Genomic DNA, 25571 nt, shown 5'->3' with positions numbered 1-25571 from the left:
GATTACCATTTTTCCATACATTTGAATTAGGAAATTGTAAGATAAGCATTTTCGGTGTGGGGAAATGTAAGATAAGCATTTTCGGTTTATGGAGGTCAACCGGGTAGTATTTCATTTGCATCTTAGCGTCACATTACCTTTCCAGGCCTTTTTGGTGGTTTTAATCGGTTTTCTTTATAAGACCGCTCAAAAACCGCTTAAAAACCGCTCAAAATTTGCTGGAAAACCGCTCAAACCGCCCATATCTTGAGCGGTTTTTGAGCGGAATCTCGACCCGGGCTGCATCTGGAGCTGCCAATACAGGAGACGGCAGCCAAGTTTCTATCAAGAGGTGACATAATAGCCATTGAAACAATAATGGCGTCCAAGATGGCCAGAGGAAACCTTCGTGCAAAAGGTTGCAACTGAAAACAAGTCGAGCGAGGTGTTTTAAGGTGGACTCCAAGCATAAACAATTTCTAGATAAAAAAGCTTAGAACAGTCTAGAGGAAGGTGCATCAAGCGGAGTTCAGGATACTGAAAAATACAAAGCAGAAAGACACAGAAGAAAAAATCTTGAAAATAATTACAGTGCACACCATGACGAGTTATCCTTGACGAAGAAAAGCAAGACGTTGACATTTAAAACAATCACGGGAAATGTAAGTCTTGAACGAGCTTACGGAACAAAAAAAATGGTCCAAGGAGAACTTGAAAACAGAGTAAGAGAATGTCTCAAGCAAAAACGAGATTGAAGAAGAAAACCTCTTGGAATTGCTGGTGGAAACGAAACTCAAACGACACGATAGAGAGCTAGAAATTGACAAATCATCAGAAGCTTATGATATTGATTGCAACTTGACCAGTGAAGGCAATAAATAGAGATGATAGCAGTATCCAGAAGACCCTTACGACAAATATGTTTACAACAACAACGTCAGAACAAGCTAAGAGTCTGACAAATAGGAAACAGTCATGAGCCCAAAGTTTTGCATGAATTTGAAAGAGAAGCTTAAGGGGGAAAATTACGGACGAACAATACTTCTAAGCAATTAAGAAGGTCTTAGAACAGAACCAGGACGTTTTCTCTAAACACAACCTGAGCAAGAGGTAGTAACGCACTGGGAGGGGCGAGACCAAAGACCCCCACAAGGGTAGAGAAGAAATTGAAACACAACTAGAAAATGATATGATGAAACTCACCAGAACACGGTGGAGCTGCGTAAGGATGTTCAAAGAGAAAGAGTATCAATTGAGGTTCTTTTGTAATGAAGATATTAGAGAAACAATTATGTGAATTAAGTTTTTTGCATTGGAAAAGCATGTTTTTGGGCTGTGCACCGCAACTGCAGCAATCCAGTTACTAATATAAGGCTCCAAAGGCTGCGATAAAAAAATTTAGCACTGTGATTAATGTGTTAATTTGGCGCTCTGAATATGTTAATTAGATGACAAAGTAACATCGAGACTGAGTGATCACATCGAGCGCCTACCTGTCATTTACTTTTATTAAAAAGGGCAGGTATAAAGTATAAACTATCAAAGTTCGAAATCCTATGAGACTTTTAAAAATTTCGGGGGAGATTTGTAGACAAACAGGGCATAAGGACGGATGCATATGCAAGAGGGGTTGTCTTAACTTAGAAATTACACAAGACGGAACACTAGCTTATGAGTTCCCCGGCTTCGTGAACTGCTTCAGGGAGTTCATATATGGGCATGCTGACAACTTATACCCCAACCAGCAACTGATGACACACAACACTAAGAAATTAACCTGGAACTGTTAAGCCGAGGAAATTTTCCGGAAAATCAAGATAGAGTTGTGTGAAGTCCTGGTCTCGGGGATCCCAACGGAAAATGGCACAAACATTCTAGATACCGATGCCTCAGTCTAGCAATCTCAGGAGTTCTACACCAAGGGCACGTTTGAAATGGAAGGATAAGTCCAACTTGGTCTGAAAAACCTTCAAGCAAAACAAGTCTCGCGTTATGATGTAACGATTTTCACGAGCATGAATATAAAGGTTGAGCTGGAGGTATGTTGATCATACAAGATCTCTCGAGCGAAATTCAGAAACCTGAAGAATCTTACCAAGTAAGAGAAGCAAAGAATTCAAATCCGAGGGCAGCAGACCAATGCATCGCGAAACGTTCCATTTCATTGTGAACAGTAATCCAGGACACGCGATGAACGAGATATCCTTGAAGAACAAAAGCAAGAAAGTGACATTCATTGAAGAAGTCAACACAGAAAAAACTTGAATAACAAATTAAAGAGTGACTCAACCAAAAATGAGAGTGAAGAAGAAAATATCTTCGACTGACTTGTTTGTAAACGAATTCTACACAAACTTAAAAGTATCACACTGGTAAAAAAAAATAGGTCATTTCACAAAACTAGCGAAGGCAAACCCTGAGAGAGAACTTCGGCAGATAAAATTTATGACCATTGATAACACAGTGGATCTCGAGATGTGGTTTTCTCATCAGCTTCGAGTCAAACACTGAAAAAGCCTTCAAGGGGACTTGATAAAAAAACTAGCAAAAAGTTCACAAGTAATGAAGCCACATTCCAAAACATGTCAAATCTATACCAACTGCCTGATGGAAAGGCACATTCAAATCGGAGGCTGGTGAATATGTTCAGAATTGATTGTTCATGGTAGATGACTAACTGTGAGACTGAAAAAAATCTCGCTGGGTTAGCTTGTTGCAAACTGTGATTCACCCAATTGATTCAGAAAAGCTACTGAAAAATGGAGGAAACCTTTCGAGCAAACCAAAGTAAACAAGAAGGGAAGCTTTTCTCGCTTGGCGCTAGGGAGGGCAGAGATAACCAGCCAGGGATTAAAACCAGCCAGGAACAGGTGTACCCCATAGGATATGGAGGTCCTAGATTATTTTATAGTGGTTCCTGCCTGGGCCCTGCGAGTTCAATGGAAACCGACCAGAGAAACAAATGACATCAATGAAATCTCGATCCTGCATGAAAACGAAACTTAAGAATTCTCGCAAGATAATTTCTTTTAAGTGAAAGAAGTTGAAATAAGCCAAAATTTAAAGAAATTCCACATTTACTAGATTCAGATAAAACCTTGACCATGAATAGAGGAGGAGAGGGTAAGAGGGAATTTCAGCGTTGAGTACAACAAACATTGTGAGGATTTCGTATTCGACAAACTAACGCCCGATCAATTAAGTGCGGTCAGGAAAAGCATGGGAGACGTAGAAAACAAAAAAAATGGCAGATGGTTAAAATTCATCCTGTTCTATCTGGAGACCAGAAGATCAGCTCAAGAACACTAGTAATAATGCGCAAAGTCCAAGCAAATTGAGAGTAGAAAGAACTAACACTGAGATATGTGGACAACTCAGCAATCATTTCTATCAGTGAGGCTCACACAAACCAATCTGGAGAGAGAAGGAAGAAGACCTCCAGAATCATTTCCAACAATCTAGATTTACCACTATTGACGGGAAAACCGATAATTAATTTTGTCCGGGAAATGAGTAGGACTAATAACAAAAACCTCAAGGAACTAAGAAAAACATTTGATCTAAAAAAGGAACCACTTGATTACGAACCAGCTTGGCAGAAAATTCAAAAAAAAATCGGAAAATGGGACAATTTTTCTGATAACCTAAATATAATGGATTGTGACCTCTCTTTGTCTGACAGGACCAGTGCAATTTGCAGAAGAGAAGACTTGAGCTGCAAAACAAGAGTTTTAGAATGTGAAGATCTTGGTTAGACAGAGGTAAGGGTTAAAAAACGTGGCTGTTTTTCCTCCAACGGTGTCAAAAACTCCTTGCAAAGAGATCTGCTTCCTGTTAAAGAGAAACATAGCTATTTTGTGCTGGCAAAAGACTGAGAGTCGCCCTGAAAAAGAGACGGGTAAAAAATTTTCTTTGCCAATCATTGATCCAATTATGGGCAATCATACGTGTCAACATTGCTGAAACTCAAATAACGATACACCTCCACTAGAAATACTTTTTGAACATCACTTGAAAAAAGTCTATTTTGAAGAATAAACATGAGTTAAAATTAAGCATTGAAATTATAAATTATAGGTAAAAATGGGCACTTGATGAACCTTAGGATACCACAGCAGTGTAGATATTTTATACGGCGCAGAGACAATTCAGCCGATTTAAAATACAGACAGTTCAGCCAAAAAAACTCAGACAATTCAGCCAAAAACGATTCGGCCTATTTAGATTAAAGAGACTAGATAAAAGGAAAATTTTAATTTTTTCTAATTTGATTAGAGTCCGAAGGCTTTCAACGTTTTAACAAAGAAATGTGAAACATCAAATAACAAATTTCAAAGATCAAAACAAACTTGCTATGCATTACGTTTTAAGATATATGTACATTGAAGGTACAAAGTTTTAAATACTTCTGTATATTGTCTGGATTATAGTTTTTTGCGTTTTGAACGAGTTTTTCATTGACGAGTGTATACTTGGGCCTCGGTTTTCTAATAACATCACCGGACATCAGTCTCTCTACATTTATTTCGGCATTTTTTTGCTCATCTTTGAAACGTGTGATCAGCTTGGGGAGGGCCGGGTGCTTTGTCGACACGAATTTATTGAAGCTGCCATTCCATGCCTCCAATACATTGTTCGTACGAGGTTCACCGCTGAGCACCCGATTGAAAACGTTCAAATCGGCAATGTCAAATTTTGGTTTGACGCGTCTATTCGCTCGACAGGCACCAATATAGGTGTCTTCAAAATAATCCAATAGACTCTGAAATTCCTCTGAGGGATCCTCTTTTCGGAGAGCCTCAAAAGCGAAAATAACGTAAATAACGGGAACGAATGCCAAGCAAATCATTTTTTTGACATTCAGCCGAAACTCATCATCGTCCATGTACTTGCGCGTAAATCCAAGTTTTTGTACATTGCGCCATACTGCCTGGCCTAGATGGAAGAAACAGAATTGAATTTTTGTATCAGGCTGCATTTTCCTTATGGCGTTGCCAACAGCGGCTTCAAAATCAATGACTACTTTTTTTCCAAATTGCTCTAAGCAGTCAAAAAGTTTTTCATATGTGTCTTGGGTCTTGTTGGGCAGCAGCGCATACACCAAGGGTATAACTGCATTTTCGATTACACTATGAATAGTATAAATTGGTAAAAGACATCTGGTGCCACTGAAAACGTTCCATCGCAATGATAGATTTCCGACTGAGAAAGCAAATCAAGCGCTGGTAATGTTGCAAAAACTAAAACTCGACTGTCTGACTTACCAGAATCGAAATACAGGAACGTATCACCATTGTGTGTGAGTTTCACAGGTTCAGGAATTTTGTCGACGCTCTCAAGGTTTTTTGGTTTTGGCATTGTTTCTAAGGCTTGCTGCCTGATTCGGTTTTTACTCCGGAGAGATGTTGAGTAACTCGGTTTTGTAGGCGCTGCATAAAGAGGGCGTTAAAGACAATCTGTCGTGGAGCGTTACCAGTTTTTGCGGCTTTTTCTCGAACTTCGTTAGCAAATTTCTTAGCTTGAGTTTTTGAGGGGCTCGGTAAGTGAGCATGCTCGGTTTTTAAGGTGAATTCTTGAAGTTCGTCCAAATAACCCACTGCTCTGCAATTTCCAAATGTACATTGCCATTTAATGAGATGTTCTTAAGTTGGTTTTTTCACGGTATCTATAACCATCAAGACAAAGATGCTTTTTTCCGCGTTCAGATGTTACGAATTCCATTTTACGACAACTTTTGCTAAAAGTGAAATTTTTAGATTGATTCAGATACTAATCATTCAGTTGTTCAAGCTAGTTACTAATGAAGATTAATCAATGTTAATTGTGTAAATGGACAACCTAACTGCAAAAGTAGGCGTTAAACGCGGTACTGGTTTCTGGTTGGACAATATTTTAATCGCAATTAGTTTATCTTTTAAAGAAGTTTAAGTTTCTAATTAGCTTCTACCAACTACCCAAATTATCTAATAGGCGGTTGCACCCTCCCCCGCCTAAGGCATGATAAAAAATATCAGTGAAACTGTGTGGCCAGTACGTGGTAAGGGTGGTCAACCCTTTAACTGATATCCTTTTTGACCGCCTGTAAAACTACCAATCTCGGTTCCACTTTCGCGTAAATTGGTTAACTTTTAAGTTTTTGTTGAGTTCGATTTTTGCTTAGGTACTATTCTAAAATTGGAAACATAATGAATTGCATAAAAGTTTAGGTACTTTTGTTTCTGATAATTGTATTTGTTTTATGTGCATTTGAAAGAATTTAATTATAAGTCGTCTAATGAAAGCTTTGATGTTTTGCCGCATGGGAAAGTTTTTGCGTGCACATTTTAAAACTTTAAAACTGTCTGAATTGTCTTTGGCCGAATTGTCTCACTCATTTTGATTGAATTGTCTGAATTTGAAATTGGCTGAATTGTCTGTGACCAAATTGTCTGAACACCATTTTATACAATTAAGTTTTATTTCATTTTGTATGTAAAATATTTTGTACTTTATCAAAAAACAACTTTTTTCAGAAGTTTTTCTTTGTCATATTTAATTGCATGATTTTTGTCATTGAGAATAGGTTAAAGTGGGTGCCCTGTTTTCTTCTTAGAAACAGGTGATTTTGTTGATTGATGACTGATTCAAACAATGAAATTACAATTGTGTGTGAATGTCATTTGTAACTTTTCGGAAAAAAAAGGTTCAACTTTTCGAGAAATAATAGCTGACCAATGATTGCAACGGATTTTCAATCTTGCTTGACTTCGCCTTTTTCATGAAAAACAGGCGCACGTAATGATATTTAAATAACACTTTTGTCAAGTTTTTACCTGTTGTTGAGACCGAAAATTAACTTGACTACTGAAATGGACTTGACGTGCAAAAACCGGAAATATCTTGAACATTTAACCCAGACTTAATCTAAATATCATTACATGCGCCTGTTTTTCATGAAAAAGGTCTTTTCAAGCGAGATCAACAGTCTTTGGGCGGAAGAGCTAACCTAAGGTCGATATTTTTAAATAAATTACCGTCAAATCCTGATTTTAGTTTATTCTAGTGTCATTTCTTCATATGATTGATTTTGAGGTATGAACAGCCGTCTTAGGAACTGTTGGGCTAAATCTCTGAAAAATTAAATCCTGGATGATTTCCCGATTCGAGATTTTTCACCTAATTTGAAGCAAGATTTGAGCGGTTTGAGCGGTTTTCTTAGACGATTACGCTCAAAATCTTGCTTCAAAATGAGCGGTTTGAGCGGTTTTTGAACGTTTTATCTCAAAAAACCGCTCAAAGACCGCACAAGATTTGAACGGTTTTTTTTTAGATAAACCACTCAAAAACCGTTCAAATATTGCGCGGTTTTTTTAGACAAACCGCTCAAAACCGTTCAAATCTTGCAGCAGACACCCCAGCGATCTCGGTTATGCAGTAATGGAGCAAGGTTCTGCAGCTTGGGCCTTACGTGAACGGAGTTTATCGGCAAGGGAACCAGTTCTCAATGTGGGCTAAACCATCGAGCTAACTTCTAATCGAGAATGCTCCAGATGGATATCCTTAGGCACAGATGGCGGCTTAATGGAACACGAACTGGCGCGCAATCGTGGCTTGAGTAAAACTACCGAAAAAGAGGCAGGAGAATTCCCTTTTTCTGATAGACCAAATTCGAGAGCTGGAACTTCGTCGACCACTAGGCATTCCTCGCTGGTTTGGGCTGGATAAAATGAGACCAAATATCCGGATGTCAGGGAATTGAAGAGAAAACAAGATAAAAATCAAGACAAACGAAAACAAATGCAACAAGAACGAGTTTGAATGCATCAAGAGAAGGAGTTTGAATTCTTCTTAAGCTGAACGGGAAATAAGTAAGGCGAAGAAAAGCTATATGGGTAGGACTCACTCTCATCGGAGTAATAAGTTCAAAATTGCTCAAGGAACTAAAAGAAACTTTTACTATAAATGTGGAACCATTGATACCGAACCAACTACAAGCAGAACATTCAGAATAAACTTCGAAAATCGGGACGACTAATCTGACGGAGGCGAAAGGGTACAATGCGTGAACGGGTATATTAATTGATTGAAGCCATAATACACCGGCATTTGAAAGTGTCCTGCGTTGGTTTTTCTAGAAGTGACGATTGAGATGAACCTGTCACTACTTCCAAAAATATGCATTAATGGGATACATAACGACCTCCAACTGGGACAAAACTAGCTGAATTAGATGTTCCAGTGACATTTGATTGAGCCTAACAAGAATGTCCAGAGTGGATGCTTTGCGTTTGGACTTCATAAACACCGCCGTTCTTGGCAATAAAATTTGTGGACTGAGCTCGATTGGTACGCAGAGGTTCTTAAGATAGTTCAAAGGTTAGCCGAAGTTTCCATGCGCGCTCAAAGACTTTTGAGATGGTAGCGAACAGTTCTGCCGCGCGCGAAGCTCAGTCAACAAGTAACCTCTGTTTGCGAAAAGAGATAGACGAGCCGCCGATCAGTCCAGGATGGAGTGTTTTCCAGATTTCTTTATTTGTTTTACCTATGAAAACTGATTTTCCAAGAGCTGAGATCTAATTTGAGCAAATGGAAGAGTTGAAGTTGGCCATCTTGAAGTTCTACGACTTGCGGCTTGATTGATTAAAAATGCGTCGATTGGCTGAAAATCCATGAAGTCCATTTATTCCTCGCCACGACTAAGAAGATCACGGAGTTCCCAGGAGTACAAAAATAGACAATCTTAGGGCCAACTAGCGTGTGAAAACAAACGGAATTGTTATCTTGTATCCTATAAAGACGCTCGCGAGTCTTCGAGTAGTTCCCGAGTCTTCGAATTGTTCCCGAATCTTCGAGTAGTTTTAAATAGCAACTCCCACTCGCAAAAATTTAGGTGTCAAAATTTTGATACCAAAAATGATGTAACTGAAGGTCATGGCCTGCGCATGATTGAGTCTGAAAATGGTCCTAGGTATATGGAGGCGTTTTGCGTCTCGAAACTTACAGAAAGTCTAGCTGTATACAACAGGCAGGATCTGGGCGCAGCCATAGCAAGCATATTAGCGGTTTTCGTGAGCACCTCCACACAGTTCTTCTGTCGGGAAATGCGCTTGTACGTGCTACTTCGTGTGGATCTCAAACAAAAGCTGACCTTTGTAGTTGCGATCAAATCAGAAGTCCTTTGCATGCTTTATTTATTAATATTCGAATGAATGATCACATTCATGCAACGGGACTCCTTGAAAAGATGATGCAGAAAGAGTCTTCTCAGAAAATGTTGTAGGAAACCATTCAAACGATGTTCACGTTGATGATAGAGGTGCAGGAATTAGTACAATCTAGATTAGTTTTTCTGCATAGAACGGAAATTGTAATGAATTCCTCAAAAGGCGAAGCATGTCTGTGTCCGGCATTGCTATTAGTCTACGCCCTTTTATCACTCATAGCCGAGGTGACTTTGATGCTGGTACCCGCTCCTAATCGTAAGCTACTGGTGATGAAATTTCGTGCTCTCACGCCGGATCTTGCAGACAGGTTTTAAGTGCAATACCAGAAGTTATAAGTTTTTTGATGGTAATTGATGAAGATCTCTGTCTGGAGATCTCGAATATTACAATGCAATTTAAGCTAAGAGTAGTATGTTGAACATCACGGCCTATCAACGAGCTTGTCGTTTCAAAATATCTAGATCAGTATCGCAAATTCTACCAATGGAAAAAGAAGACCAGTCTTAGACTCTTTTAATGCAGTGGAGTTAGGAAGATATCTTTGTGTGATGTCCTCTTGACATGCTTGTGACGAATTTTGTGTCTAAAGCAAGCGAAACTATCTTAGCTACATTCTGAAAGGGTTCATGCGAACGATGGCTCAAGGACCAAGAAGCTTCTGGAGATGCTCGGCTTTTTGGGTCCCGGTTGCGAATTGAGTATCTTGATGGATGTTTTCTAAGAAAAAGAGTATAAAGGAGACGTTTGTGCAGGACAATTTGAGCGTACTCATCAAACGGTTGTTGACGTTACAGATCCCATATTGGAGTAAACGCAAGCGGCAACTGAACACTCGCAACGAGTACGGGAGCCGAGGTTTCTCATTAAAGTATTATACTGACATTATGCATGTCAGCTTGACTCGAATTTTATCTATTCAATTAAAATATACATATTGACTGAATTTTTTAATTTAACCAGAGAAAGAACTTCAAAAAGGTGAGAAAACTGGGAAAAACTTCAAACATGTGTTGGAGAATGAAATATCTCCAAAAACAAAAATTCCGAAGATTCGTTAAAATAATTATGAAATATTCTTTGATACTCATGAACTTTACTATTAATCAATTTGATTTTAAAAAGAACCATTTTAACTTTATATACTTTGACTTTAAGTTAATTTATTTGTTGGCGCTAGTTATAGCGAAAACGTTCGTACTTGGATTAAAAATGTATTATTATTTATAACTATTTGATACGATGTAGATAAGATTCTATCAACAGCGAACTTCTATAATGACCACTGGTAATGTATTTTGAGACCCACTTTAAACTCTGGAGGCTCATTGACATAACGACAACGCGCGACGGGGACATCGATTTTGAGTCCGCGGAGTATGTGCCAGTCGGTCAAATCTTGAAGTATATCTTGTTTCATGGTCACCTTTATCGCAGCAACTGAAAAAAAAAGTCAGAAAATCAGAAGAAACGAGTTCATAACTGCAAAAAAAAGGACAGACAATTTAATCTAGAGTCAAATTGCTATTCGAAATTTGAACATTTAATAAACATTTCAAGTATAGCTTTCTTTTCAGCGACAGAGCTGATACATGAGTGTTAGTTCTGGAACAGGGAGCACCATGACTGGGATGGTCGACCAATCAGGCTACCTAATGATTTAAGTTGATGAAACTACTTGAGTTAAAACTACTTTTTCATGAAAACTTCTTAAGTTACGATAGTTATTTTACTTGACTGATTCTAGAGCCATCGTCAAAATGTGAGTAATGAATGTAATTGCAAGAGTGTCTTTTATAGAGTTATGTTGAGATAAGGCGGCTTTCAGGCTGATCCAACTGAAAGGAATCAAAGTTTCACTGTCCAAAAAAAACTAATGGTTTTTACTTGAGTTACCAACACTGTCTGTAACGGCGTTTGCGATTTTAGGTATTTAGCGACCTAGCCATGGGGACGTGCTTGTTTCTGGAGTTGAACTTTTTGGTAGTAGCCTTTAGCCTTTAGCACGATCTCGATGTCCCATTTCTTAAGCGACTCGAATTGGCTCCGACAGAATGAGAACATAGAGAACATCAAGAATGGATAAGTGAGTGTTACATTTTGGAGCAAGCAGCTGCTTGACTGGGAAGGTCGAACAATCAAGAGATCTAATGGTTCAAACAACTAAAAACTTCCTGAGTTAAAGCTAATAACTTCCTTAAAACTTATAGAGTTGCCCAACCTATTTTACTTGGTTGACTCTAAAGCCGCTGTCAGTTTCTGCGTATTGAAAATAATTGCCAGGGTGTATTTTATAGAGTTATGTTTTGACAAGGCGGATTTTAGACTGATCCATCTGAAATGGATCAAAGTTCTAGTGTCAAATAAAAACTAATGGTATTTACTTGAGTTCCAAAATCTGTTTTTAACGGCGTTCGCGAGTCTTAGATATTTACAGACCTAGGCATGGTGACGTGCTTATTTCTGGAGTGGTGATACTTTGGTAGCAGCCGCGAAGCTGTAGCACGATCTCGATGTCCCATATCTTAAGACAACCGAATTGGGTCTGAGGTAAAACAGACAGAATGAGGGATAAAAACACAAGATTTGGTGTTCCTGACCCTTGAGCCAAGGGTTATAGGGCCTATTTATCTTAACCTCATATGTGAATTAAGCGGGCGACCGTTACATAGTGTTTTTATAGCGCTGCCGGATGTTTTTACGACATTGTGACTGTGGGATCGAACCCACTTGTTAAATCTTCAGGATACATGCCCATGCTAGAGTACCGGTGGTATGGTTCAACTGGAACGTGTCCACCTTCTGGTCGAACCGTGAGAGCTTATTAGGAAAAACTTAGAAAGTTTTCTGGTTGCGCTTTTGAATACGAGGCTTAGAAAAACAAAAAAGGGTTAAAAGATCGCAAAACGAAACAAAAACAAGAAAAGAATGGAAAATAAAAAAAAAACCCTAAAACCAACAAAATTTGGATAGTGACTTTGATTTCCAGACTGGATGGATCGGACTTTATGTTAATTTACTCAACCTAATTCACAATAAAACCGACTGATTCAATCGTAGTATCAGTTTTTTATAGATGTCGGAAAGAAGGGGCATTGAAAGAGTTTACAGATAGCCTTGCAACTTTGGATAGCAACTGGGAAGCTTCACTAGGGAAGGTGACAAGTTTGATGGGGAAGGAGTTCAAGAGGATCGAAGATCGAGGAATCAAGAACGGAAACCACTGGGGAAAAGGCGTGCAGAGTGGGACCACCAGAGGGTGACCACCAGAGCGTGACTACCAGAGGAGACCACCAGTGTGCGAAGCGATGGTGATTCGGGTATCGTTAACATCTAGCTTTTACTATAGGCAATAAGTATGAATGTTACCAGTCGGCATCATTCACATTTTCGACTTGACCAAACGTTTTTACTTAAGCAGAGTTGGGAAACAGGTTCTACGGGGTTTCTCTTGAGTGGTCTTGCACCCATCGCGCTTAAGGTTTTTTTTTGCTATGGGGGGAGGTTAGATAAGAAGGTTGGTATAGATAAAGGTTGTAGTTGGAAATTGTAAAAAAGGGGGCTTATTGCTGTAACTCAATAATCGACTTCGCCTATTTGGTTACATTATAATTACGCAAGTCATTATTGATATGAAAAAAGATCAAAAACAAGAACAAAAACGCGTAAGGTCCCATAACGAACTCGAGGTGGGCTTGCCGGATTGGGTGGGTAGACCGGAGATATAATTTCTTTTTCTACAGATACCACAAAAATAAAAGTTCCAACATCAACAACAATTGGGGAAAAAACGCGTGAGAACAGCTATTAGCAAGATTTTTGGACATGGTAGTTGAGACCTTGTCGGTGTAAAAACTTTCTTACCAGAGATTTCATTCTCTTACTTGGGCGGCTTTTAAAAAATTAATTTTTTTTTACATAAAATCCGCTCAAAAAGCTTAAAAAGTAACCTGGAATTTAAAAACCGACCAGATTTTTAGGATGGCAACTCATAACGAAACAGCCAGGAACAAGAAAAAGTGTTATGTCAATTTGAAAGATTTTTGGAAACGGGTCTTGGGAAGCTATAACACCTGCCCAAGTTATTCGAACTTCCAATACTGAAAAGCTCTAGTGTTGGGCAGTCGTTTGAACTTTCCAGGACTCAAGTGATAGGCAGTTGTTTGAACTTCCCAGGACCGCAAGTGCTGGGTAGTTGTTTGAACTTCTCAGGACTTCAAGTGTTGGGCAGTTGCTTGAATTTTGCAGGATCTCCACTGTTGGGTAGTTGTTTGAACTTCCCAGGACTTCAAGTGTTGGGCAGTTGCTTGAACTTCGCAGGACCTTCACTGTTGGGCAGTTGTTTGAACTTCCCTGGACTTCTAGTGTTGAGCAGTTGTCTGAACTTCCCAGTAACCGTAGTGTTGGGCAGTTGTTTGAACTTCCCAGGACCTCTAGTGACAGACAGTGGTTGAAATTTTCAAGACTTCTTGTGTTGGGCAGTTGTTTGCACTTCCCAGGACTTCAAGTGTTGGGCAGTTGTCTGAACTTCGCAGGACCTCTAGTGTTGTACTAATGTTTGAACTTCCCAGGACCATTTTTGTTTAAGCCTTAATAGCATGAACAGGTTCGCAAGTTAGCGTTTTTTATACAGCCAATAAGCGAAAATGCTATTGGACGCATGCTATTGAAGCAATGAAAGGATGAAATACTTAACGGAGGTTCAAGAGAAGGTTCAGAGTCAGGAGGTTCCAATGGCAGGAGATTCCAGAACTTGGGGTGCCCTTCAACGTGTCCTTTTTGGCATCCTCTCATTTTTGACATCAGGTGACTTCGAATATTCAACTCTCTCATGTCAGGACAATACGTCATTTTTCATTGTACACTAGTGGACAAAATTAAGCGCAAATTCAGGATTTAACTTTCTAAAATGCCTGTTTTGAATGTCCACTTTAGACACTAACTTCGAAGTTTTTACATAGAGCAAAACGGTAGAACTACCATTTATGAAACTATCAAGATTTGGTTTCAATGACTTACCGATGTAATCCAGGCCTAAAAAATACAGATTTCCTCATATGCCCTATGTTTTTCAATGCACTTAAAAATTAAAGAATTAACCATTTTCAATAAAACGTTACACAGATTTTTTTTTCGCTAGAAACAATCAACGTCGCGTGAGCAGTTATTTTACTCTTCTTATTCATGAAAGTGTTCATTACGATGCAAAACTTAGTGCAGATGTGGAAATCTGGAATTTTTAGACCCGGATTACTCAGATGAATCCTTTAATCCAAATGTTGGGTTTCATAGAGGGGAGCTCGAATGATTTGCTCTTTGTATATGTAAATTTTTACTGAAATTCGGAGGAAAATTCTTCCAAAAGGCTATTGAAAACAGACATTTTATAGAGTACAATCTTGAATTTGCGCTTCATTTTCTCCACTGGTGTAGATCAGGGCAAACAACACCTCATCACTGATTGGTTCCCTCCGAGATCTTTTTGCTCGTACCAGTTCAAGTTTGTACTAACTACAATGCTGATAAAGGCTGACATGCAAGTCCAGTGTATGTGTGTCTGTAGACGGAAAGCAATAATAATGCCAGTCGGTCATCTCCTGAAGTTTAACTTGGTTTAGGGGAAACAGTAATTTTTGAAAAAAAAACGAATCGACCATGCCATGCTCAATTTTGCCGCGGCAAATGAAAAAATAATTCAAAAAATCAGAACATTTGAGACATAATTTGTTGACCAAAAATTGTGCTCGAACAAAAATACTACTTGCAATTTTACGGAAATAATCAATTCAAGTAGAACGGTCTTGTTACCGACAGAGAACGTCGCAAATTCTTGCGAAAGTGCCATCGTTGGGCAAGAGAGAACCTGCATTGTGCAGGTATACGAGTGAAGCTGCCCAAAGGTCCAGGACAACAAGCTTCTTGAGTTAAAACTAGTTATTCCCCAAAACTTTTAGAGTTGCTTTACTTACATAATTAACTTAATTCTAGATTCTAGATTCGCGTTGGGCAGTGTTCGATCTTCAGTTTGCCTTCGTTAGAGAAAGACTGAGAAGTGACGCGAATCTAGAATTAAGTAAATTATGTAAGTGTTCGATCTTCAGTTTGCTTTCGTTAGAGAAAGACTGAGAAAGGCGAAGGCCCAAATGCTGAAAAACAGGCTGATCTATGCTTGGGTAATCACACTTAGTACGAGAGGAACCGTGTATTCAATTCCTTGGTTTCTTAGCGTCTGCCTGAAAAGGCGGTTGCGAAGCTACAATTGATGACCTAAATCATAGATCGAATTGCTCTATCTGCATCTTAAAAACTACCTTTAATGGTTTAACTTGGCAGTATCAAGTATATTGATGCTGATGACCTCGATTTCAGACAGGAAAGTAATCTCCCATTGATAATGGGAGTACTTAATTTAAAATCTTGAGTGTTTTTTTGCGCAGTTATGTTGAGATAAGGAGGGTTTTATATTGATCAATCTGAAATGGATCAAAGGTCCGCTGTCTTATAAAAACTAATGGTATACTTGAGTTTCCAGCCTTGTTTTAACGGCGTTTGCGTGTTTTAGATAATTCGCGATCTAGCCATGGCGGCGCTTTTATTTCGAGAGTGCGGGGGAGGGGGTGTACTTTGGTAGTAATTTTGTCAAAATTGTTCCATGTACTGGAGTATCAAAAGAACCTTTGTTTTGTTCCTTTCACAATGTTTTTTTGTGCCGGAGGGCTGCGCAGCTATGAAAGTTCAAAATAGTTTCATTGTCAGTTAATTTTTAACACCATTTGCATGGGATCTCCCTTCGCTGATTTACTACAAATTCATGTCCAAAAAGTTTATTCAACGAGTTCATCCTATTAAGTAACTTGATCGGGTCCCTTTTAATGTACAATTTATGTCGTCTACGTATCTTTCGAACAGTTTTCTTTCAATACTACAAGTTGAAATGAGTAGTAAATTACGACAGAATTCACAGTACCATATTATTTTGCCCATTTTTTGGAATTCATCGTTACTGCTATTTTGACACTTAGCATGAATTCAATTTTCTCAATTTTCCGATTCAACACCTTTACTGTTCCAAACAAATTTTTGCTGCATTTCGGACATTTTTCAGATGGTTGTTTTTAATTGCTTTATGCCATCATTTTCAACAATGATTACTCTTTCGAACGATTGCATCCAATTATTAGCCAAATTTACTGCCAGGGAAACACCCATGGCTAACCCATCCTTCTGACCGTTTTTCATTGCTTATGAAATAAACATTTGTCACGACTAACTTAAGAAGCATTTGAAGAGTTCAGTGCTCAATATTTGGAGCGTAATCAGTGGTGTACAATTTGTGTATGGCAATCTCAGTTGCATATCAGTGATTTAGTATGGTACTCTGATTCATGTCGTAATTTACCAGACATTTCAACTTGTAGTATTGAAGGAAAAAATATTGTTCGAAAGATACGACGACATCTTTTGTACAGTTAAAACGGACCGGAACACGTTACTTAATAAAAAGAACTAATTGAAAAAGAACTTACAATTTAAACAGAAAAAGCCAACGAGAAAGGTGAACTTGCTTTTTTCGGACATGAATTTTGTAGTAAATCAACAAAGGGAGATCACATGCAAATTGTATCAAAAATCAACTGACAATGAAACTATTTTGAATTTTCATAGCTGCGCACCCCTCCAGTGCAAAAAAAAAACACTGTGGAAGGAATAATATAAAGGTTGTTTTGATGTTCCAGTAAATGGAACAATTTGGACGAAGCGTTAAGAATCAACGAAGAAATTTGGGAAAAAAATTGGTACCCAGAATCCTGGACATCAAAAAGTCAAAATAGTACGTGGAACAATGGAAAAGTCATAAACGAAACATCAAAAAGTTCACAAAAAGCAAAAACTGAAAGCAGTCGCGAGAAAATTGGCAAACCGATGTTTTCTCTACAATATCGAGGAAACTTAAGTTTGAAATTGAAAGAAAACTTCAAAGATCAAGCCCGGTACTGATCATTTTAACAACGCGCAAAAAAACTTGCCTGCCGTTGCTGAAGTTAATTTTTGATTGCAACCTGAAGTCTAATGTGGTTTATAGAAAAATATATAGTGAATGTAGTTCCACCTATGTCGGGCAAACGTGCCCACATCTAATCACACGGATAACAGAGCATCGCATGAGTGATTCGCCAGTAGGAACGCATGTCGCAGAACGCTTTGGACAATCGAAGGCATTTGAATGGCGATCAGTTGACAACAACGATGACGTTAAGAAATTATTATCATTGGCGGCCCTCCATTTAAGTAAACGCAAGCGGCAACTGAACACTCGCAACGAGTACGGGAGCCGAGGTTTCTCATTAAAGTATTATACTGACATTATGCATGTCAGCTTGACTCGATTTTTATCTATTCAATTAAAATATACATATTGACTGAATTTTTTAATTTAACCAGAGAAAGAACTTCAAAAAGGTGAGAAAACTGGGAAAAACTTCAAACATGTGTTGGAGAATGAAATATCTCCAAAAACAAAAATTCCGAAGATTCGTTAAAATAATTATGAAATATTCTTTGATACTCATGAACTTTACTATTAATCAATTTGATTTTAAAAAGAACCATTTTAACTTTATATACTTTGACTTTAAGTTAATTTATTTGTTGGCGCTAGTTATAGCGAAAACGTTCGTACTTGGATTAAAAATGTATTATTATTTATAACTATTTGATACGATGTAGATAAGATTCTATCAACAGCGAACTTCTATAATGACCACTGGTAATGTATTTTGAGACCCACTTTAAACTCTGGAGGCTCATTGACATAACGACAACGCGCGACGGGGACATCGATTTTGAGTCCGCGGAGTATGTGCCAGTCGGTCAAATCTTGAAGTATATCTTGTTTCATGGTCACCTTTATCGCAGCAACTGAAAAAAAAGTCAGAAAATCAGAAGAAACGAGTTCATAACTGCAAAAAAAAGGACAGACAATTTAATCTAGAGTCAAATTGCTATTCGAAATTTGAACATTTAATAAACATTTCAAGTATAGCTTTCTTTTCAGCGACAGAGCTGATACATGAGTGTTAGTTCGGGAACAGGGAGCACCATGACTGGGATGGTCGACCAATCAGGCTACCTAATGATTTAAGTTGATGAAACTACTTGAGTTAAAACTACATTTTCATGAAAACTTCTTAAGTTACGATAGTTATTTTACTTGACTGATTCTAGAGCCATCGTCAAAATGTGAGTAATGAGTGTAATTGCAAGAGTGTCTTTTATAGAGTTATGTTGAGATAAGGCGGCTTTCAGGCTGATCCAACTGAAAGGAATCAAAGTTTCACTGTCCAAAAAAACTAATGGTTTTTACTTGAGTTAACAACACTGTCTGTAACGGCGTTTGCGATTTTAGGTATTTAGCGACCTAGCCATGGGGACGTGCTTGTTTCTGGAGTTGAACTTTTTGGTAGTAGCTTTTAGGCTTTAGCACGATCTCGATGTCCCATTTCTTAAGCGACTCGAATTGGCTCCGACAGAATTCGGTGTAAAAACTTTCTTACCAGAGATTTCATTCTCTTACTTGGGCGGCTTTTAAAAAATTAATTTTTTTTTACATAAAATCCGCTCAAAAAGCTTAAAAAGTAACCTGGAATTTAAAAACCGACCAGATTTTTACGATGGCAACTCATAACGAAACAGCCAGGTACAAGAAAAAGTGTTATGTCAATTTGAAAGATTTTTGGAAACGGGTCTTGGGAAGCTATAACACCTGCCCAAGTTATTCGAACTTCTAATACTGAAAAGCTCTAGTGTTGGGCAGTCGTTTGAACTTTCCAGGACTCAAGTGATAGGCAGTTGTTTGAACTTCCCAGGACCGCAAGTGCTGGGTAGTTGTTTGAACTTCTCAGGACTTCAAGTGTTGGGCAGTTGCTTGAATTTTGCAGGATCTCCACTGTTGGGTAGTTGTTTGAACTTCCCAGGACTTCAAGTGTTGGGCAGTTGCTTGAACTTCGCAGGACCTTCACTGTTGGGCAGTTGTTTGAACTTCCCTGGACTTCTAGTGTTGAGCAGTTGTCTGAACTTCCCAGTAACCGTAGTGTTGGGCAGTTGTTTGAACTTCCCAGGACCTCTAGTGACAGACAGTGGTTGAAATTTTCAAGACTTCTTGTGTTGGGCAGTTGTTTGCACTTCCCAGGACTTCAAGTGTTGGGCAGTTGTCTGAACTTCGCAGGACCTCTAGTGTTGTACTAATGTTTGAACTTCCCAGGACCATTTTTGGTTAAGCCTTAATAGCATGAACAGGTTCGCAAGTTAGCGTTTTTTTATACAGCCAATAAGCGAAAATGCTATTGGACGCATGCTATTGAAGCAATGAAAGGATGAAATACTTAACGGAGGTTCAAGAGAAGGTTCAGAGTCAGGAGGTTCCAATGGCAGGAGATTCCAGAACTTGGGGTGCCCTTCAACGTGTCCTTTTTGGCATCCTCTCATTTTTGACATCAGGTGACTTCGAATATTCAACTCTCTCATGTCAGGTGAATACGTCATTTTTCATTGTACACTAGTGGACAAAATTAAGCGCAAATTCAGGATTTAACTTTCTAAAATGCCTGTTTTGAATGTCCACTTTAGACACTAACTTCGAAGTTTTTACATAGAGCAAAACGGTAGAACTACCATTTATGAAACTATCAAGACTTGGTTTCAATGACTTACCGATGTAATCCAGGCCTAAAAAATACAGATTTCCTCATATGTCCTATGTTTTTCAATGCACTTAAAAATAAAAGAAATAACCATTTTCAATAAAACGTTACACTGATTATTTTTTTTCGCTAGAAACAATCAACGTCGCTTGAGCAGTTATTTTACTCTTCTTATTCATGAAAGTGTTCATTACGATGCAAAATTTAGTGCAGATCTGGAAATCTGGAATTTTTAGACCCGGATTACTCAGGTGATTCCTTGAATCCAAAAGTTGGGTTTCATAGAGGGGAGCTCGAATGATTTGCTCTTTGTATATGTAAATTTTTACTGAGATTCGGAGGAAAATTCTTCCAAAGGCTATTGAAAACAGACATTTTATAGAGTACAATCTTGAATTTGCGCTTCATTTTCTCCACTGGTCTAGATCAGGGCAAACAACACCTCATCACTCATTGGTTCCCTCCAAGATCTTTTTGCTCGTACCAGTTCATGTTTGTACCAGCTAGAATGCTGATAAAGGCTGAAATGCAAGTCCAGTGTCTGTGTGTCTGTAGACGGAAAGCAATAATGATGCCATTCGGTCATCTCCTGAAGTTTAACTTGGTTTAGGCGAAACAGTAATTTTTGAAAAATTCGAATCGACCATGCTGTGCTCAATTTTGCAGCGGCAACTGAAAAAACAATTCAAAAAATCAGAACATTTGAGACATAATTGCGGGAAAATTGACCAAAAATTGTGCTCGAACAAAAATACTACTTGCAATTTACGGAAATAATCAATTCGAGTAGAACGGTCTTGTTACCGACAGAGAACGTCGCGAATTCTTGCGAAAGTGCCATCGTTGGGCAAGAGAACCTGCATTGTACAGGTAGACGAGTGAAGCTGCCCAAAGGTCCAGGACAACAAGCTTCTTGAGTTAAAACTAGTTATTCCCCAAAACTTTTAGAGTTGCTTTACTTACATAATTAACTTAATTCTAGATTCTAGATTCGCGTTGGGCAGTGTTCGATCTTCAGTTTGCCTTCGTTAGAGAAAGACTGAGAAGTGACGCGAATCTAGAATTAAGTAAATTATGTAAGTGTTCGATCTTCAGTTTGCTTTCGTTAGAGAAAGACTGAGAAAGGCGAAGGCCCAAATGCTGAAAAACAGGCTGATCTATGCTTGGGTAATCACACTTAGTACGAGAGGAACCGTGTATTCAATTCCTTGGTTTCTTAGCGTCTGCCTGAAAAGGCGGTTGCGAAGCTACAATTGATGACCTAAATCATAGATTGAATTGCTCTATCTGCATCTTAAAAACTACCTTTAATGGTTTATTTTGGCAGTATCAAGTATATTGATGCTGATGACCCCGATTTCAGACAGGAAAGCAATCTCCCATTGATAATGGGAGTACTTAATTTAAATTCTTGAGTGTTTTTTTGCGCAGTTATGTTGAGATAAGGAGGGTTTTATGTTGATCCATCTGAAATGGATCAAAGGTCCGCTTTCGTTTAAAAACTAATGGTATACTTGAGTTTCCAGCCTTGTTTTAACGGCGTTTGCTTGTTTTAGATAATTCGCGATCTAGCCATGGCGGCGCTCTTATTTCAAGAGTGCGGGGGAGGGGGTGTATTTTGGTCGTAATTTTGTCAAAATTGTTCCATGTACTGGAGTATCAAAAGAACCTTTGTTTTGTTCCTTTCACAATGTTTTTTTGTGCCGGAGGGCTGCGCAGCTATGAAAGTTCAAAATAGTTTCATTGTCAGTTAATTTTTAACACCATTTGCATGGGATCTCCCTTCGCTGATTTACTACAAATTCATGTCCAAAAAGTTTATTCAACGAGTTCATCCTATTAAGTAACTTGATCGGGTCCCTTTTAATGTACAATTTATGTCGTCTACGTATCTTTCGAACAGTTTTTTTTCAATACTACAAGTTGAAATGAGTAGTTAATTACGACAGAATTCACAGTACCATTTTATATCGCCCATTTTTTGGAATTCATTGTTACTACTATTTTGACACTTAGCATGAATTCAATTTTCTCAATTTTCCGATTCAACACCTTTACTGTTCCAAACAAATTTTTGCTGCATTTCGGACATTTTTCAGATGGTTGTTTTTAATTGCTTTATACCATCATTTTCAACTATGATTACTCCTTTGAACGATTGCATCCAATTATTAGCCAAATTTACTGCCAGGGAAGCACCCATGGCTAACCCATCCTTCTGACCGTTTTCCATTGCTTATGAAATAAACATTTGTCACGGCTAACTTAAGCATTTTAAGAGTTCAGTGCTCAATATCTGGAGAGTAATCAGTGGTGTACAGTTTGTGTATGGCAATCTCAGTTGCATATCAGTGATTTAGTATGGTACTCTGATTCATGTTGTAATTTACCAGACATTTCAACTTGTAGTAACGAAGGAAGAAATATTGTTCAAAAGATACGACGACATCTTTTGTAGAAAAAGGGGACCCAAACACGTTACTTAATAAGAAGAACTCATTGAAAAGAACTTACAATTTAAAACAGAAAAAGCCAACGAGAAAGGTGAATTTGCTTTTTTCGGACATAAATTTTGTAGTAAATCAACAAAGGGAGATCACATGCAAATTGTATCAAAAATCAACTGACAATGAAACTATTTTGAATTTTCATAGCTGCTCACCCCTCCAGCGCAAAAAAAACACTGTGGAAGGAACAATACAAAGGTTGTTTTGATGTTCCAGTAAATGGAACAATTTGGACGAAGCGTTAAGAATCAACAAAGACATTTGGGAGAAAAATCAGTACCCAGAATCCTGGACATCAAAATTCAAAGTAGTACATGTAACAGTGGAAAAGCCATAAACGAAACATCAAAAAGTTCACAGAAAGCAAAAACTGAAAGCTGTCGCGAGAAAATTGGCAAACCGATGTTTTCTCTACAATATCGAGGAAACTTAAGTTTGAAATTGAAAGAAAACTTCAAAGATCAAACCCGGTACTGGTCATTTTAACAACGCGCAAAAAAGCTTGCCTACCGTCGCTTAAGTTTTTTTGATTGCAACCTGAAGTCTAATCTGGTTTATAGAAAAATATATAGTGAATGTAGTTCCACCTATGTCGGGCAAACGTGCCAACATCTAACCACAAGGATAACAGAGCATCGCATGAGTGATTCGCCAGTAGGACAGCATGTCGCAGAACGCTTTGGACAATCGAATGCATTTGAATGGCGATCAGTTGACAACAGCGATGACGTTAAGAAATTATTATCATTGGCGGCCCTCCATTTAAGTAAACGCAAGCGGCAACTGAACACTCGCGACGAGTACGGGAGCCGAGGTTTCACATTAAAGTAATATACTGACATTATGCATGTCAGCTTGACTCGAATTTTATCTATTCAATTAAAATATACATATTGACTGAATTTTTTAATTTAACCAGAGAAAGAACTTCAAAAAGGTGAGAAAACTGGGAAAAACTTCAAACATGTGTTGGAGAATGAAATATCTCCAAAAACGAAAATTCCGAAGATTCGTTTAAATAATTATGAAATATTCTTTGATACTCATAAACTTTATTATTAATCATTTTGATTTTAAAAAGAACCTTTTTAACTTTAAATACTTTGACTTTAAGTTGAATTTATTTGTTGGCGCTAGTTATAGCGAAAACGTTCGTATTTGGATTAAAAATTTATTATTATTTATAACTATTTGATACGATGTAGATAAGATTCTATCAACAGCAAACTTCTATAATGACCACTGGTAATGTATTTTGAGACGCACTTTAAATTCTGGAGGCTCATTGACATAACGACAACGCGCGACGGGGACATCGATTTTGAGTCCGCGGAGTATGTGCCAGTCGGTCAAATCTTGACGTATATCTTGTTTTTGGGATGAAAAACTATTTTTTAAAATCTCGATGTCATGGTCACCTTTATCGCAGCAACTGAAACAAAATCAGAAAATCAGAAGAAAAGGGTTCATAATTGCAAAAAAAAGGACAGACAATTTAATCTAGAGTCAAATTGCTATTCAAAATTTGAACATTTAATAAACATTTCAAGTATAGCTTTCTATTTACCGACAGAGTTGATACATGAAGGTTACTTCTGGAACAGGGAGCACCTTGACTGGGATGGTCGACCAATCAGGCGTTCTAATGATTTAAGTTGATAAAACTACTTGAGTTAAAACTATTTTTTCATGAAAACTTCTTAAGTTACGATAGTTATTTTACTTGACTGATTCTAGAGCCGTTGTCAATATGTGAGTAACGAAAGTAATTGCTAGATTGTCTTTTATAGAGTTATGTTGAGATAAGGTGGCTTTCAGGCTGATCCAACTGAAAGGAATCAAAGTTTCACTGTCCAAAAAAAACTAATGGTTTTACTTGAGTTAGTTACCAACACTGTCTGTAACAGCGTTTGCGATTTTAGGTATTTAGCGACCTAGCCATGGGGACGTGCTTGTTTCTGGAGTTGAACTTTTTGGTAGTAGCTTTTAGGCTGTAGCACGATCTCGATGTGCCATTTCTTAAGCGACTCAAATTGGCTCCGACAGAATGAGGTACAAAAACACAAGAGATAGGGTCGTTGACCCTTTAGCCAATGATTAAATGGCCTAATTTGTTTTACCTTGTTGCGACTTAAGCAGGCGACTGTTACAATCGATATCTATGTGTAGAGCTGAATTAAAGATCTCAAACGGCGACAAGCCTTGGTTTACAGATCTTTGTCTAGCAATAAGATCGAACCCTCTGGGACCAGTTCTGGGTCTCGGAGAACTCGCGACGTGTAAAAAATAATACATTGAAGTTTGTGTTCCCTGAATTATCGCCGTCTACAGAAACTGGACTTGCATGTCAGCCTTAGCAGAATTTTAGATTTGTACAAAGTTGAACTGGTACGAGCAAAGAGATCTCTAAATGGACCAATGGGTGATGACCTGTTCTTTGCCCTGATCTACACCAGTAGTCAGAGTTATGCGCAAACTCAGGATTTTACTCCATAAAATACATGTTTTCAAGGTCATTTTAGACAATATTTCCTTCGATCTGTCAGCAAAATTTTACATAGGCCAAGAGCAAATCATCCGAGCTCCCCTCTATGAAACTCAAAATTTGGTTTCAATGATTGACCAATGTAACCCGGTTCTGAAATTTCTAGACCTACTCATCTGCACTAAGTTTTGCCTCGTAGAGAACATTTCATGAATAAGAGAAGTAAAATAAGTATTCAGGCGACGTTGATTTTTCCCAGCGAAAAGAAAAAAATAATCAGTGTGAAAAATTAATGGAAAACAGTTCTTTCTTTTAATTTTAAGTGGATTGACATAAATAGGAAACTTAAGGTATTTAACTCGGATATTCGCAACTCCGCAGAGAGTCACCACAGTGCAGTCACTGTCGAGCGCCCCATGGATTCATATCGTACTTTCTGTACCAAAAAGGATACAAAACTTATTAACGATACCGAACGGTCGATTGTTGTTGTCCTTGAGACCCTTCCTGCTGCTCTTTGCACTGCTTGCATGATCAATCTTCCGTTCTAAGCCCATGATCCTTCCGGATTGAACGCAAATTAGCATTAACGTGTTTAGATACTCAAACAATCCTATAGTACAGGCACCAGAAAACTTTTGATCGTAACGATCCTGTTTGTTATAAATGCCTCTAATAACAATATATCTAATAGCAAGAA

At 38.2% G+C, this 25571-nt stretch overlaps 1 protein-coding gene across 2 annotated transcripts in view; it reads right to left on the bottom strand.

The window, feature by feature from the left end:
- LOC134840426 (phosphatidylinositol 3-kinase catalytic subunit type 3-like) overlaps nucleotides 1-25571 on the bottom strand; it is a 513967-nt gene that overhangs the window by 153666 nt on the left and 334730 nt on the right. The gene's annotated exons all lie outside the window — the stretch shown is intronic.

Source organism: Symsagittifera roscoffensis, chromosome 2, assembly GCF_963678635.1.
Source record: "Symsagittifera roscoffensis chromosome 2, txSymRosc1.1, whole genome shotgun sequence".
Classification (NCBI taxonomy): domain Eukaryota; kingdom Metazoa; phylum Xenacoelomorpha; order Acoela; family Convolutidae; genus Symsagittifera; species Symsagittifera roscoffensis.
This window is presented reverse-complemented; position numbering and strand designations above follow the sequence as displayed.